The sequence below is a fragment of the Acomys minous genome (assembly GCF_964271855.1).
Source record: "Acomys minous genome assembly, chromosome: 2".
In the NCBI taxonomy this organism is placed as follows: domain Eukaryota; kingdom Metazoa; phylum Chordata; class Mammalia; order Rodentia; family Muridae; genus Acomys; species Acomys minous.
Window position 1 is genome coordinate 125518408 of NC_140484.1, and position 15483 is coordinate 125533890.

Below are 15483 nucleotides of genomic sequence, written 5' to 3' on the forward strand. Positions count from 1 at the left end.
TCCAGTAAAGGACACTTATTACATACAAGGAACATGCTATTTACTTTCAGTATTGCAACTATAATTGAAAGTACTCTATGTTAACATTACTCACAATAGTGAGTTTTGTATATTACCACTTTAGAGAAAGAACAAAATCCTTCCACAGTTATTTCCTTACACTTAGAAGCATGGTTTTGTAGTTTTCTTGTATACCTGTGTTGATGGCTTGAACTCTGAGCAAACTAAAACCCACTGGACCACAACCTTTAAATAGGTGAAGTGTATATGTGAATCTCATTTCAGTAAAGCTGTTTATAAAAAAAAGATACAACTCAGAGGATCACCCTTTATAACAAGTTCACACAGACGCATAATCAAAAGTTCTCAAAAACCTATGAGAATATACCTACTTACACAATTGGTTACAGTTGAGCATCTCTGCATACCTGAATTTCTTGAAATGGTTATATTCATGAATACATAGTTTATCAGCATATATTCTTACAAAAACATGTTCTCTAGCGTCCCTTTAATTATCAAAGCCTGTTAAAATAAGATGGTAAGATTAAAAAAAGGCTTGCTTTTCTAGATAGTCATTAATTAAAATTAAGTTGGAGTCATTTAGATTTGAAATTTTGTTATATTTACCTTAAGCTGTGTAGGAAATCAGGCAGGAAACTCTATGTCAAACGGTTATAAACATAACAGCTAGGGCACTAACCAGAGTCTTTGGTTTCCTAAATATTCCAAACTCAAAACATGTCTAAAATATGAAAATTTTAAATTATCTAAACGAATTAAAGATTTTTCCAAGAAAAAAAACCACACACACACACACACACACACACACACACACACACAACTTAAAAAAACACAAAGCATAGTTGCTAACTCCAAATAGTGTGACCATCTATGTCAATGTCGAAATGGAGACCGGTGGCACTCACCTTAGTCAAAGAGGAGGTCAGAAAGAAGATATTTTGTTTTTTCTGTTAAAATGTTTTCCCTTAAGTGTCTAAAGAATATGGGAGTTTTTCCCTATAAAAGTTAAGACGTAAATTGTAGAGTCTTTTTCAAAGACATTGGTATTTTTCCCAATCAGTAATGGTTGAGTATCCATTATATATAAGGCTTGAACACTTTAAAGTACTCAATCACACGACAAATTATAGAACCCATTACACTATATTGGCCCCATTTTTCACACTATTTCCACCCAATCTGTTAGTTTTCCTTCAGTAAGTCTTCCACAGTAACTCAAACTAAGGTTATCGCTCATAAAAATGTCTTATAAAACAAAGATTCATTAACCTGAAGCATCTCCACTATTAAATCAACGCAAAGAAAGAGAATGGTAAACACTTAGCTTCCTTTCTGGTATTTACCACCATTACAGGCAGAAGAACAGTGATATATGAGGCTTTTATGTTGCTGAATTCATGGAAGAATGGCTTTTGCCACTGCTGTGGCTGCTTCTTACTTTTTAACTGCCACCATCTGCACACATCTTTGACTATTACTACTGGGTTTTGGCAATTTAAAACCCAGTCTGCCTAGCTTTTTGAAAGGAACATCTACTTATCAGCTTTATTTTATTAACTTCTAACGGAGGCACAGTATGTATTTTCATTGATGCAAACAAACCAGCGCTGGGGATCCAATCCAGGGTCTTGAGTGTGCTAGGCGAGCACCACTGAGCTACATCTCCTGCACAAAACTCGGGAGGGGAAGAATAAAATACACAGAGACCCTCAGTAGAAGTAAATCTCCCCATCTTTCCATAGTGAACTTCAGAATCTGAAAAACAAAGACACACAGTACTGTTTTAGTAACCGGGGAAAACGGATAATTTGAGAAGCTGAGCAAAAGGCCTCGAAAGTTTTTAAGTATCGTACATTTGGAATACTCCAAAGAAGACACTGAATGCATTTTAATTGGTGAGGGTACCCAGTAGGAAAGGGAAGGGAATAGTTCATGCGTTAACTGACGTTATCTGCGTGAAGATGTCACAGGGAACCACATTATTTTGCACGATTAATATACAGTAACAAAAGAAGAAAAGGTAAGTTGGTGATTGGTGGTTGTCAACTTCGACTATCCGCAGTATTTCAGCATAGCTCATTCAGCGTTGGTCCGAGTAAGATCCCTCCTCACTTGCAGTCCCTTTTCAACGTCTTTCGCTTTCGCTGGAGGGTAAGGAAGACTCGGTACTAACTTCTTTCAGCAGCTCCTTCTTTCTTATTTTCAGGGCCAAAGCTACAACGCTTCGCGTTCACAATACCCACCAATGGTTTGATGCCCTTTGCAAATCACGACCGTATGAAAATTCAGTGGTGAGGGGGCAACTGTCCAACACCTGAGGAAGGGAGCGTGAGGGATGGAGGGAAACAGCAAGACCAAAAAAAAAAAAAAATAACCTAGGGTAACTCATAGGGTGCAAGCGGGCTTTTCGTTCTACAGGCGCGAGGCATGCCGTCCCGAGTCCCGACATTATAACAGAGACACCTGCCCAGCTAGCACGGCTGGGAAGCCTAAGGGGTCCTCCACGCTCAGCAGTAAGGCTACTTACACCCTGTGTCCCCGGCTAGCGAGGCCCTGTGCAACCTCTGCGGGTTGAAGCTCACTCCGACTCTCGGTGTCATCTCGGGTCCGACCTGTGCTCAGGGTAGCCTCCGTCCATCATCCCTAGCCGGTGCACGAGGCTATCAAGCCCTACGCCTGACCATTCTCATCATGCCACCTCTCAGCACCACGAGCCCACCCGAATCCTCGGCCCGCCGCAGCTCCTTGAGCTAACAACATGGCGGCCGGTCCAGTCCCTCTCTGGGCGCTCCGACCCGAGCATCCTGGGCATTGTAGTTCCGGCTGTGGCCTCTGCGTCCCTCCAGGACTTCAGAGGACTACAGATCCCAGAATGCACAGCTCTGGAGCATGGCTATTGGGGCCGCTCGGACAGAGGGATGATGTCATTGCAAAAACCCCACTGCATTCATTGTGCTACGGTCTATCCACCCCCCCTCCCGCTGCTGCTGTTGCTGCTGCTGCTGCTGCTGGGCTCGCTATTGCCGCTCGCTCCAGCTGATCCTTGAGTAGCAGCAGGACCAGGGCAGGGACTGACTCCAGTCCTTGGACTTAGGACAACGCAGCACCTTCCCTTGCGTGCGTGACTCATTCGTTATCATTTCTGTTTATGCCTGGGGTGGGGAGAAAAATCCCAAACCAGGTGAGTTGAAGTGGATTTATTCAAATCGTTCTCCCAAGTTATTCCTCCCGCTTAGTTCTCAAGGCTTTCTTTTAAGAAGATGGGGCCGGGAACGGGGTGGGTGGGGGAGTATGGATTTGGGAGGTTCTCACTGGCGCTGCTAAGGGCTAAATCGCTCTGTGCAATTTGGGTCACTGCAAAGAACAACTCCTGCAACCTGCCCCCGCCAAGGGACTGGTATCTGCCAATTTTCTCGCCTCAACCCCCCCACCCCCCTTTACCCTTTCTGAGGTTGGGAGAGGGGGCTGGGCTGGGAAGGATGTTGGGAAGTACAGTTGGAAAACATGAGGGCAAAGGTGGCAGACTGCAGTCCTGTCATGCCGCGGCCCCAGTGCTGAGATTTGAGTGAGAAAGGATGATGTGTTGGGAGAAATGGAGACGGTGATTTAATGTGGCCGTACTTTAGAACATTTGTGTCGCTTGGACTAGCACACACTATTTTTAAGACGAGCATGTTACTCTTGAGTCGCTTAAGTTTCGTAGGGCTTTATTTCATGTTTTATGTCTGTGTCATTTGTCTCGCTTCCCCCCCCCCCCCGCCCCCCCCCGATGATTTGAGGCGACAGTGTCCTTTAATGGTGCACTCCGTGCCGGTCAGAAATATCTCACGTGTTTAGGGAAGGTTCTCTTAGACTGCTAGAAGGAGCATTTTTGTTAAGCGTTTTTTATTTTTGTGTTCTCCCGACTGCGGGATTCAGGATTGTTTGGGAGTGGAACTGATAGATTTGTGCTTGTGTGCGTGTTTTAAATTACATCGCAATAGGCTCTTGCCACTGACAATGGTGCTGTAACAAGCTGCCGTTTCCGAGGCTTAGTCTCCACTCACAAATAACGGTTTGTAGACGGAATCAATTAGGGAACCTGGGCACTTTTTTTTTTTTTAAAACACTTTAGGGAAAGGAAAAGTTAGAAGTGCTGCCACCTTTTACTGGCCATCACTGAAAGGTATCCAAGAACAGCGAGCCTGGCTAGGGAAACCACGGAGCATGGTCGTGTGCTTTTCGCTTGAATTTTGCTTTCCAACGAACTGACACATTTAACAAGGCAGGCGACAGGACGCTGGCTGTCCTTTTTACAGAGTCACCGGGATGAACACTGCAACAAATATGTTCCTTTAAGATAAACAGCTGGCTGGCTCTGGAACAGATGGGCCAGTCTTAGCTGAGAGATATACAACCTTGGGAAATGAATGGACTTAGGGTCAACCACACCCCCTCTAGGAATGTCAGAAGAAGGAGAAATGCCAGAGTATTTGCTCAACTCCAAAATGCTAAAGCTTGTCATAGCTGAGCCAGGCTTTGGGGGCGTGGGGGAAGTCATGAATCGATTTTATGCATTTTTAATTTAGATGCTCAGGTCTCCAAAGTTGCAGCTCGGTGACAGTTTGTTCAATGCTTCCTGCTACTGAATGCAAAGGACAGTCCGTTGTATGGGCTTTGTAAGTGGAGGAGTTTATTGGGGGTGCAATGTGTAGCATTTAGATTTGGGGAAACATCAAAAGTCTGTATTTGCTTCTTTCTGTACCTTTATGGTGACACTTTGCCCTTCTCTTCTATGCCTTTCTTTCTCTCTGTTTCCCATCTCTTCAGATCCCATTTTTCCCTTGTCTGTTTGTAGTAAGGACTGTTTTTTCCCTCAGTGTCAGGAGAGTATCCCATCTCTTTTCTAAGTCACTTTCTAAGCTCTGTCACCACCCTCCACATCCTCACCCCCCTCTCCTTGAAGGAACCCTGCAGTTGGAGGGTGTAGGCTCTGTGAGCATCTTTATTCAGAGTCCTCTTTGAAGAGGTTCTGGCATTTCTTTTCTTTGGAGTCTGTGCTTGGCAGGATGACACCAGTGAGCCTGATCCAGGGCTGGCACTGTGGTTTTCATGGCAGACATAACCTGGGCCCCGGAGCACATGGACAGTGAGTACAGCCTTGGAGCTCTTTTAGTTTTCTTTTCCGTGGCACCTGCCAAAAAGTCCCCATGGTTTAGCAATTTTTTTTTAATGCTTTACACAAAATGCCCTCATAATTCCAAAGATGTAGTCTTAAGTAGCTTTCCCTTTATTTAGTAAAACAATTAGCGAATGCTGGTAACCACTTTAGGCAGGCAAACTGCTGGCTTGTGATTCTGAAGGTAATTGGGGTCCCTGCCATTTTGTCTTTTTGTGGAGGACACAAGTTAGCTGCTCTGCTGGAGCTGGGTGTGGTGGCAGCTGTGTCTCCTCTCTACTTAACCGGGTATTTAAGGTCCACTGTCCATTTGAAGTCAGCCTCTGTGATAAGGGGATGAGGCTTCTTTTGTACCAGCTTGCATTAATTTCCTTCTCCTGCAAGGCTCCCTCACACACTGGGCGGGTGCGGGGGTGGGGTGGGGTGGCGGTTAGTTAGGAGAAATAAGATGAACGGAGGATTGGATTTGGATCCACCACTGCTGTCCTTATGACTTTCAAGAGCTGTAAATTTCATTCTGCCTCTGCTTGCACATCTGCGAAGGGGCGCCAGCCCTTGCTTCTTGGTTGGCCTGGCTTTTCCCTATAATCCTCCATGATAAAGCCTGAAACTTATTCTAACAGCAAATGGCAATTGAGCAGGTATTGTGTGATAAGCACCTTGGTTCCTCTATGAAGAGAAATGTTGTTTCGCCCGTTCCCCCTCCCCTGATTGAATTATTCCAAGTGTGATATACACTTCTTCCCAGAAGTTTGTAAGGTGGGATGAAAGTAAAATATGACTCTCTTCCCTTTTCTGGGGCAATCAAGGAAGGTTTCCTATAGGAAGTGGCACTCAAGTATGAGTGAACAGGGAGTAATTTGGGGTAGCAATGGGAGTTGCTTAGAGTCGAGCCAATAGGGCTTTAGGCGGAAGGAAGTACATATTCAGCGTACAAAGAGTGGTGCGTAGACAGAGTAGAACAAAGGAACTGGAAGACATGGGAGAGGTTGGAGTCTGGGCAGTTTTGAATGACAAGGTGAATTTGGAAGAAAAGTGCTTTAATTAGCTAGACGAATGTCATATATGGAATTATATCTTAAAACACCCGAGCATTAGTGAGATGGCCCTTTGGGCATAAGCCTGAGGACCGGAGTTCAGGCCCTAGAATCAATAGTGGGAAGAGAAGACTGACTTCTGATTTCCATGTGTGCTGATGTCTGATCTGTAGGACACACACACACACACACACACACACACACACACACGCACACACATACACACACACTCCTATAATAAATGTCAGACACGTTTAAAGGATAGAGTGGAAATTAGAGGACAGCTGGGCCAAGTTGAGTCCGTGGAGGTGGGGCAGTAGGTCATTTCGGGAGACTAGGAGATAGCTGATGATGCTTGGCTCTTGGTGGAGACTGGAGAGACACTAAGCTTGAAAATTATCATTGTCTAAATGTGTTGATTGATTAGATGAGAGAATAGGAAGAAAAAGGAGAACATGGTTTGTGTTTTTCCTTTTGAAGCAAACCTGATGACTTTTACAGAGAAAGAGAAAGCTGATTAGACACTTGACTTTGTTTGTTCAAGAAAAGGGGAAGAGGACTAGAGGTTATGTTGAACTTGAGGTTCCTAGGGTTATTCCTATGGCTCTTAGGGTGAGCCATTGTAGTCTAAGGAAGAGGGCTCTAGTGAGGCTAGGATGGGACACTACTTATTTTTAATGTATAATATTGGGACCAGCATATTCATTTTCAAGGTTTAGTTTTCTCATCTATAAAATGGGTTTATTCCACCACAGTATACTAACGTCTAGATGTATGTGCACCATGCTAGGAATGCAACATCCAGTGAGATAGTGTTTGCTTTCAAGAAACTTCTCTAAAGAGAGAAAGACACATGAGCAAGTGTGTGTGGGGGGGGAGGGGGGGTAGATAGCAGTCGTAGGACAGCGCAGCCGCACAGGAGGCACCCAGTCTTGGAGGTAATGATGCGGCCCACAGCCTTTAGCTATACAAATGAAGACAAGAAACAGCTCTAGCGAGGAGGTTCCCAGGCATTGCACAAACTGGGGACTCTGCATGTTTGTTAACTGGACAGGCTAACCTAGGTCTCTAAGGATACTTTCTAAATAAAGGAAATTTTCAACATATGGGAAGATGCAATTAAGCTGGGTGTGGTGGCACATGCCTTTAGTCCCAGCTCTTGGGAGGCAGAGGAAGGCAGATGGCTGTGAGTTCGAGGCCAGACTGGTCTACAAAGTGAGTCCAGGACAGAGGGGGCTACACAGAGAAACCTTGTCTGGAAAAAAAAAACAGAAAGAAAAGAAAAAAAGAAAAAGAAAAAACAATTAGTAATAATGTAACGTCGAATGTATAGTCCTTGAGGTGGTTTATGTAAAAGTTTTAGGGAAATTCAGAAGTGTTTCTGTTCTGGTTTCTTTTAGGGCTCAACTTCCTAAATTCAAGTTAGTTTATCAAAAATCGTTCTGATGCCCATAGTAGTCCCTAAATCGATGGACTTTTTGAAAAATTTTATGTAGTATGTTTATAGTGCTCTGCCTGCATGTAGATCTGTGTGCCAGAAGAAGGCACCAGATCTCATTATAGATGGCTCTGAGCCACCATGTGGTTGCTGGGTATTGAACTCAGGGCCTTTGGAAGAGCAGCCTTTGAGCCATCTCTCCAGTTCTGGACTTTTTGAATTTTACAGGTAAGCAAAGTCTCACATACACAAAATAAACACAATTGGGTAAACTCCTGACACTATTTTTCTGTAGGAAAGATCTATAACTGCATGTAAAATTCTCTAATGTATCTTTTCCCTCATATTTTATTGCACAGGAAGGGCAAAAGACAAAGCATCTCAGTGTTATAATTACTTAGGAAGTCATTGCTGTATTTTCTTGGCTGTTGTGGAAATGTGGCCAGGATCCAGTAAACATTTCCAGGTGAAGAGGAATTTTATGTGATCCACAGATAACTTATTTTCAGGTTCCTTCCCACTGGAATCTAACCTCTGAAAACTTGGGATTCTTTTTCTTTCTTTCACTATTGGGGACTAAACCTATAATATAAAGGTCCTTTGAAGGTCATCAGGAAGACAGGACCCATGAGGTCACATGTTAATTTGTGTGTGTTCATGTGCTAGAGTTCCTATATTTTCTCTTACTATTCATTATGTGTGTTCTTGGACAAATACTTTAACTCTTTGAACCTGTTTCCTAGGAGGATGGTTGTGAGGATTAAAGGAGATTCTAATTTCAGATTTATTTATTTATTTATTGTATTTGTACAAGTGTGTGTGTGTGTGTGTGTGTGTGTGTGTGTGTGTGTGTTTGTATAGTGACCTCAGAGGCAGAGGACGTTAGATCCCCTGAAAGATGTTACAGATGGTTATGAACCACATATGGGTGCAGGGAACTGAACTGAACTGAACCTGGGTCTTCTATGAAAGTAACAATACTCTTAAGTACTGAGCCACCGCTTTAAGCCTGAGGATATATTTTAAGCATCTGGTTGGAAGCCTGATATAACTGGTGTTCATGGTGGCTTGAAAGTTTTTTCTTTAAGATTCATTTTATTTTATATGTGTGACTGTTTTGACAACATGCATGTATCACATATATGTACACACATGGGCGTACCACATGTATGCCTGGTGCATATCCGATCCCCTAAAACTGGAGTTGTCGATGGTTATGAGTTACCATGTGGGTTTTGGGAACTGAACCCAGATCCTCTGCAGTGGCAAGTGCTCTTAGTTACTGAGCCATCTGTGCAGCCCAATGGAAGCTACTTTAAACATTTATTGATAATTTTCAATGTTTCATTTACTGGGTGATGCCTATTAGTACTCCTAGTGACAAGTGAGAAATGGTGTAATGAGACCAGCTGTAGTTCACATCCTCAGCACTGAGGTGCTGCAATCAGCCTCTGCCAGAAATGTCTGATGTGCATCTTATCATGAGGGAATAGTTAAACAAATTTAAATTGTGGAATGCACTTGTGATCTTCAGAGCATTGTGGATGAATCATGGAATAGAATGAAAGGTAAACATTAAAAGAGGGTAAAGCGATAAGACAACAAAGCAGCTTGTAATCTTTGAGCGAAGCCCTAAAAACAAAGGAAAATACTTGAGGAAATTTGAATGGGAGGTGCACATTAGGTGGCCATTAAGAGCCTTACTGAAGCCGGGCGGTGGTGGCGTGGCGCACGCCTTTAATCCCAGCACTCGGGAGGCAGAGGTAGGCGGATCGCTGTGAATTCGAGGGCAGCCTGGTCTACAAAGGGAGTCCAGGACAGCCAAGGCTACACAAGAAACTAGCCATTTTGGCCCATGCCTTTAATCCCAGCACTCAGGAGGCAGAGGCAGGCAGATCTCTGAGTTGAAGGCCAGCTTCCTCTACAAGAGTTCCAAACATTCAGGGCTAAAGAGATAAACCCTGTCTGGAAAACCAAACCAAACCAGACAGAAATTCTTATTGGATGTGTAGATACTAGTGTATCCTTTAGGTGTTGTTGTTAAAGTTGTTTCCAGGAGGAAAACTGGAGGGCACATTCGTGGGACACTTTCTTGATTGATTAATGTGGGAGGGCCCTGGCCACTGTGGGTAGCACCACCCCTAGGCAAGTGTTCCTGGGAGGAATAGCAAAGATAGCTGAGCCGGGCACACTGGCGCTCGCCTTTAATCCCAGCACTCGGGAGGCAGAGGCAGGTGGATCTCTGTGAGGTCAAGGCCAGCCTGGTGTATGAATACACAGAGAAACCCTGTCTCAGAAAAAGAAAGAAAGAAAGAAAGGAAAGCAAGCAAGAAAGCAAGAAAGCAAGCTGAACTTGAGCTCGGAATTAACTCAGCAAGCTGCACTCCTTGTTTTTCTAAGTTTCTGGCCCCATGGCTCCTGCTCCTGCCTTGCCTTTCTTCTCCCAAGCTGGATTTGGTCAGTGTTTTATCACAGCAACAAAAACCTAACTACGGCGTGTGTAAAATAGCTCTGACAAATTTGCACGCACATAACTACATGTTGTCTGTAAGGTGCTGGTGCCTCTTACTAAGCCGGTTCATATCCGTCTTCCTTGTAGTTCCAATAGTGTTTTTTAGCAGGTTCTTCTTGCTCTCATGAAGTGTTTTCTACTCTGTCAACCAGACAGGTGCCTAAGTTAAGTCCAAGGTCCTGTGCTGGGTGTTTTGATAGAGAAACAACTTTATTCTATAAGGCTCAGATTTTTTTTAAGTAGGGTCTTCAAAAGGAGATGATCTATCCATGCTATCTCTTTCTTTCAATCCTATGCAGGTAAAAAAAAATGTTTAAATAGTGTTAATTGATTGATGGTGTGTATATACGCCAGAGGACAACTTCTTGGAGTTAGATTATCTTCTACCACATGGGACCTGGGCCTCAAACTCTCTCAGGTTAGCACGCACTTTCTCCTGCTGAGCTATCTCACTGGCCCATGTGCTACAGATTTTCGCTCCATTTTTTTTTTTAAATATGTAATTAAGAGAACAAGTCTCTTCGAGGTTAAGTAATTTTTTTTTTTTTACCCCCAAGAGCAAATTAAAGCTTATTAAAGACAGCCTGTGGGAGGGGTCCAAGGGAACTTTTCTGTTACTTGGAGTTAAGTTAGCTAAAACAATACGGATGATGATGGCGATGAGGAGTCTTTGGAAGTATTCTGGAGCCTGAGGTCTCAACTTGTCCAGCTGTTTCCTGTTTGCCTTGCTTTCTGACTGAAAGTCTAGGCTCCCCGGAGGCAGAACTAGCTGGCTGGTGACTGTGTCCGTGCTACTGTCAGTCACACTGTGCCAACGTTAGCTGGGTGCCAGGAAGGTGATAGGTTTTACTTGATTCTTCCTTCCCCAACTTATTTTGAAAAATTTAAAACCTTTTATATTCCTTTTATCAGAATTCATTTGCTTACTCTATGCATATGCTCACACCTTTTTGTTGTTGTTTGTTTGTGTGCTTGTTTGTTTTGGTTTTGCCTTTTTGTTTTCCTGGGACAGTCTCACTTTGTAGACCAGGCTGGCCTTGAACTCACAGATATGCCTGCCATTGTGTCTGGAGTGCAGAGATTAAAGATGTGCACCACCCAGACCTTAAGGCATACTTTTTATCTCAGCATTTGGGCTGGGGTGGGGTTAGAGGTAGGCCTAGTGCTACATGGTGAGATTTTGTTTTAAGAAAACCCAAACACCACCATCACCACCCAAAAAGCAAAACCAGCAGGGTGGTGCTGGTAACTGTGCAGGCCTTTAATCCCAGCACTCAAGGAGGCAGAGGCAGGTGGATCTCTGAGTTTGAGGCCAGCCTGGTCTACAGAGTAAGTTCCAGGACAGCTAGGACTACACAGAGAAACCCTGTCTTGAAAAAAAAACCAAAAGTGTTATATGATGTTATGTTGTAGTGGTGCTTTCCCAACTTCCTCAACCATTCTACTAACTTTTTGTATATGTGTGTGTGGAGTGTGCGTTTGCATATGTGTGTACATGTGTTTGGATGACAAAGGTTAATGTCTGATACCTTTCTTAATCCCTCCCATGCTTATCCTTTGAGACTCAGTGTTTTAATAAACTTGAAGCTTCTTTAAGCTGTCTGGCTGAGGAGTTCCAGGACCCTCTTGGTCTCCCTCGTTGGTGCATGTGCCTTTGAACCCAGCTTCAGCTTATTCATTCGGGTTTGTTTGCCTGTTTAGTTTTTTTTGAGACAGCGTTTCCTTTGTGGAGCCCTGGCTGTCCTGGAATTGTTCTGTAGACCAGGCTGGATTCGAACTCACAGAGAGCCACCTGTGTCTGCCTTGCGCCACCACGCCTGGCTACGCTCAGCTTAAAAAAAAAATGTGGATGCCGAGGATTCGAACTTGTTCCTCATGCTTCCACAGCAAGCATGTTACCAATTGGGCTGTCTCCCTAATAATCAAACAGGTGTTTGATCCAAAATTTAGTCAGGTATGATTTACACAAAATAACTGTGTCCTTTTAGCTGTTTGCCTTTAGCGTACCATAAATATCTGTCTTGTCTGGTGCTGAGATCTTTGACCGTCTTAAGTTTCTTTAGGCTGGAATTGGGATTTTTCTGATCATTTTCTCATTATTAAGCTTGGGTTAAGGATTTGTCGCTGGAATCTTCTGTTGGTGATACTGCACCCTCGCCTCCTCCACCCACCCCTCCCTTTGCATCTTAGGGATGTGAGGGTCAGTTCGTCAGATCATTGGTGATTTGAGAGTTGAGCCTGTGGTCAGACCTTCCCATTGAAGGGGCATCATATTTAAATGACTTATAGGGGGGTATTTTGAGGTTATGTGAAGACCCTGCTTCTCAACAACTTTCTTTTTTTTTCTTTTAAATATTTTTATTTAATTTTAATTTATGTGCATTGGTGTGGGGGTGTTAGATCTTGGTGTTAACAGACAGTTGTGAGCTGCCATGTGGATGCTGGGAATTGAACCCGGGTCCTTTGGAAGAGCAGGCAGTGCTTTTACCCACTGAGCCATCTCTCCAGCCCCTCAACAACTTTCATCTAATATTTTCTAAACTCCCTCATCCTATGTTTATCATATGGTCAGTTAGCTTCCAGTCCTTCCCTGCCATTTCAGAAACCCACTTTTTATACGCCTATTGGCTGCCTGCCAATATATTACAGCCCATTATTAGACTTCTTCCCCTTTCCCCAGAATTCTGCTTTCTGATACGCACTTTGTCTCAGATATAACCTACGAGAGAGCCTATCTTATTTGTCCTTAAAAGCTTGTGACGCAGCAGGCAGGATGCTCATGAAAGTAAGGAAACTTAAGTCTTAGCAGCCACAAGTGACTCACAGTGTGAGCCTAGCCATCTAGGTAACGGAAGAGACCAGTTGCAAACGTTGTTCTAACTCCAAAACGGTTCCTGCCACTCCACACGGAGCCCTGGCTGTGTAGGAACAGTATGCAGTCTGTTGAAACCAAAGTTAAAGGATAAAGTGCAATCATTGCAGCATCTTGCTGATAGAAAATGATTGCAAGTGTGCCACAGCAGGGGACTGGACATCTTTACACAAGGGGAAAGTTTTAAAGCTACAAACAAGAGTTAAGATGGTCTCTAAGGATATAGATTAAGCGACAGAAGAAAATGGGGAATATATTTTGTGAGGGATAAGAATATTTTGAGTTTTCACAAAGGAAACTTGGAAGGCTATGACAAAAATACCATGGTTACTGGTACAAAGGAAGTAATAGGCACTTCGTGGATTGGGGAGGGTATATTGTATACATGTGTACTGAGATTTTTTTTTAAAAGCATTTTGGTCAAGTTGTATAAATCAACTTTAGGATATTTTAATCACCACAAAAACTTTACGACAATCAAATTTGGGAATTTTTAATCACCAAAAAAGCTGTATGCGCCTCAGCAATTATTTGCTATTTTCCAAACCCCTACCAGCCCAGCTCAAGGCAACCTCTATTATACTTTCAACCTTTAAAAATTTACCTAATTCATTCACTTATTATACATAGAATTATACCATGTGTGGTCTTATGTGAATGACTTTTTTCATTAACATAATGTTTTCAAAGTTCATCCATTGTGTGCTTTGTATCAGTGCCGCATAAGTTTTTATTATCAAAAAATATTCCATTGTGTGGCCATCCTATACTTTATGGATCCATTTATCATATTATGGATATTTGAGTTGCTTATACTTTTTGACCACTTTGAGTAATACTGCTGTTAACATGTATTTACATTTTTGAGTGGATATATGTTTTGATAATTATTATTATTACTATCATTATTATTGGTTTTTTTTTCAAGACAGGGTTTCTCTATGTAGCTTGACTGTCCTGGACTCGCTTTATAGACCAGGCTGGCCCCAAATTCACAGAGATCTGCCTGCCCAGTGCTGGGATTAAAGGTGTGTGCCACCACTGCCAAGCTCATTAAAAAAAATTTTTAAGGCCGGGTGTCTTGAAACCGCCCCCCTCAAAAAAAGCGGGGGGGGGGCGGGGCAGGATTTAAACCGGGTGTGCACATATTTAATCCCAGCACTCGGGAGGCAGAGGCAGGTAGATCACTGTGAGTTTGAGGTCAGCCTGGTCTACAAAGAGAGTCCAAGACAGCTAAGATAACATAGAAAAACCCTGTCTCGAACAAACAAACAAAAAAAGGGAAGAAATAGGAGCTCAGAAAGAAAAGCTTCAGCCAGCAAGTTGAAGAGTCAGGGTGTAAGAGATCATTTCAAGGCTGGGTTGTGCAAATGCACACACAGTTTCCTGTGAGGCTCTTTAGTGTGCCCTGGCTTTCCTTCCTCCAGCACACACCCACATTCATTGCCCAGAGTGTAGAGGCTTCCTTCCGGTCTCGAGGGCTGCCCTCAGGATGCCTTGCAGTTTAACAGCCCTAGAGACAGTGTGACCGTGATCATGGTAGATCTTAAGTCTATGGCCATGAGGTCCTTCAGTGAGCTTCCTCTGCACAGGGTAAGGGTTCGCCGGGGCTGCTTTAGTCCTGGTGGCTGGTGTGGCAAACAGAGGGGCCCTTAGGAGAAAACCTCAGCATGGGAGCTTACAGAAGACTTCACGTTTATATTTTGGCGTCTTTAAGCCGTAGGACATTGGACAAGTCCTATTTTCTCTAAACTTCTCACTATTTATGGCAGCGGATGCCTGACTCGGCATCTCCTCACAGATGGTTATAAAAGGGGAAATCTTTACGGTAGAGAAACATAGCAGATACCCTTTTACTAAAGGATCAAAGTTAATGTCAACAACGAGGCAAGTAGATTTTTTTCTTTAATAAATTATTTATTTTTATTTTATGTGCATTGATGTTTTGCCTGCATGTATGTCTGTGTGGGGGCGTTAGATCTTGGAGTTGCATACAGTTGTGAGCTGCCACGTGGGTGTTGGGAATTAAACCTGGGTCCTCTAGGAATAGCAGTCAGTGCTCTTAACCCCTGGGCCACCTCTCCAGTCCGAGGCACATAGATTTCTGAGAGAAACATACTACCAATTTGTGGGATCCCAACCCCACATGTAAGCACAGGAGCCTAGGGAGATGGCTCAGGGGGTAGGAGGCCTTGCTGTGCAAGCCAAGGACCTGAGTTTGGAACTTTGGCATCCACTTAAATTGGATGTGGTCTTGCATGCCCGGCATCACAAGTGATGGAGGGCAGAGACAGGTAGATGTTTGGGGCCTTGCTGGCCGGGGCTGAAACAGGGCCTTCTGGTTCTGTGAAAGACTTGTCTCACAAAATACGGCGGAGTGTGAAAGACTGGAATGCTTCTAAATTAAGAGACACTGAGGACAAATTGAAACTAAATGCAACT

General features: G+C 43.6%; 1 protein-coding gene across 2 annotated transcripts in view; it reads left to right on the plus strand.

The window, feature by feature from the left end:
• The first annotated feature begins 2945 nt into the window (after nt 1–2945).
• Nucleotides 2946–15483, plus strand: part of RAB30 (RAB30, member RAS oncogene family) — an 88087-nt gene continuing 75549 nt past the window's right edge. For both annotated transcript variants that reach the window (XM_084768115.1, XM_084768114.1), the window contains exon 1: nt 2946–3205. The gene's annotated coding sequence lies outside the window, so the exon portion shown is untranslated. The remainder of the gene's footprint in view (nt 3206–15483) is intronic.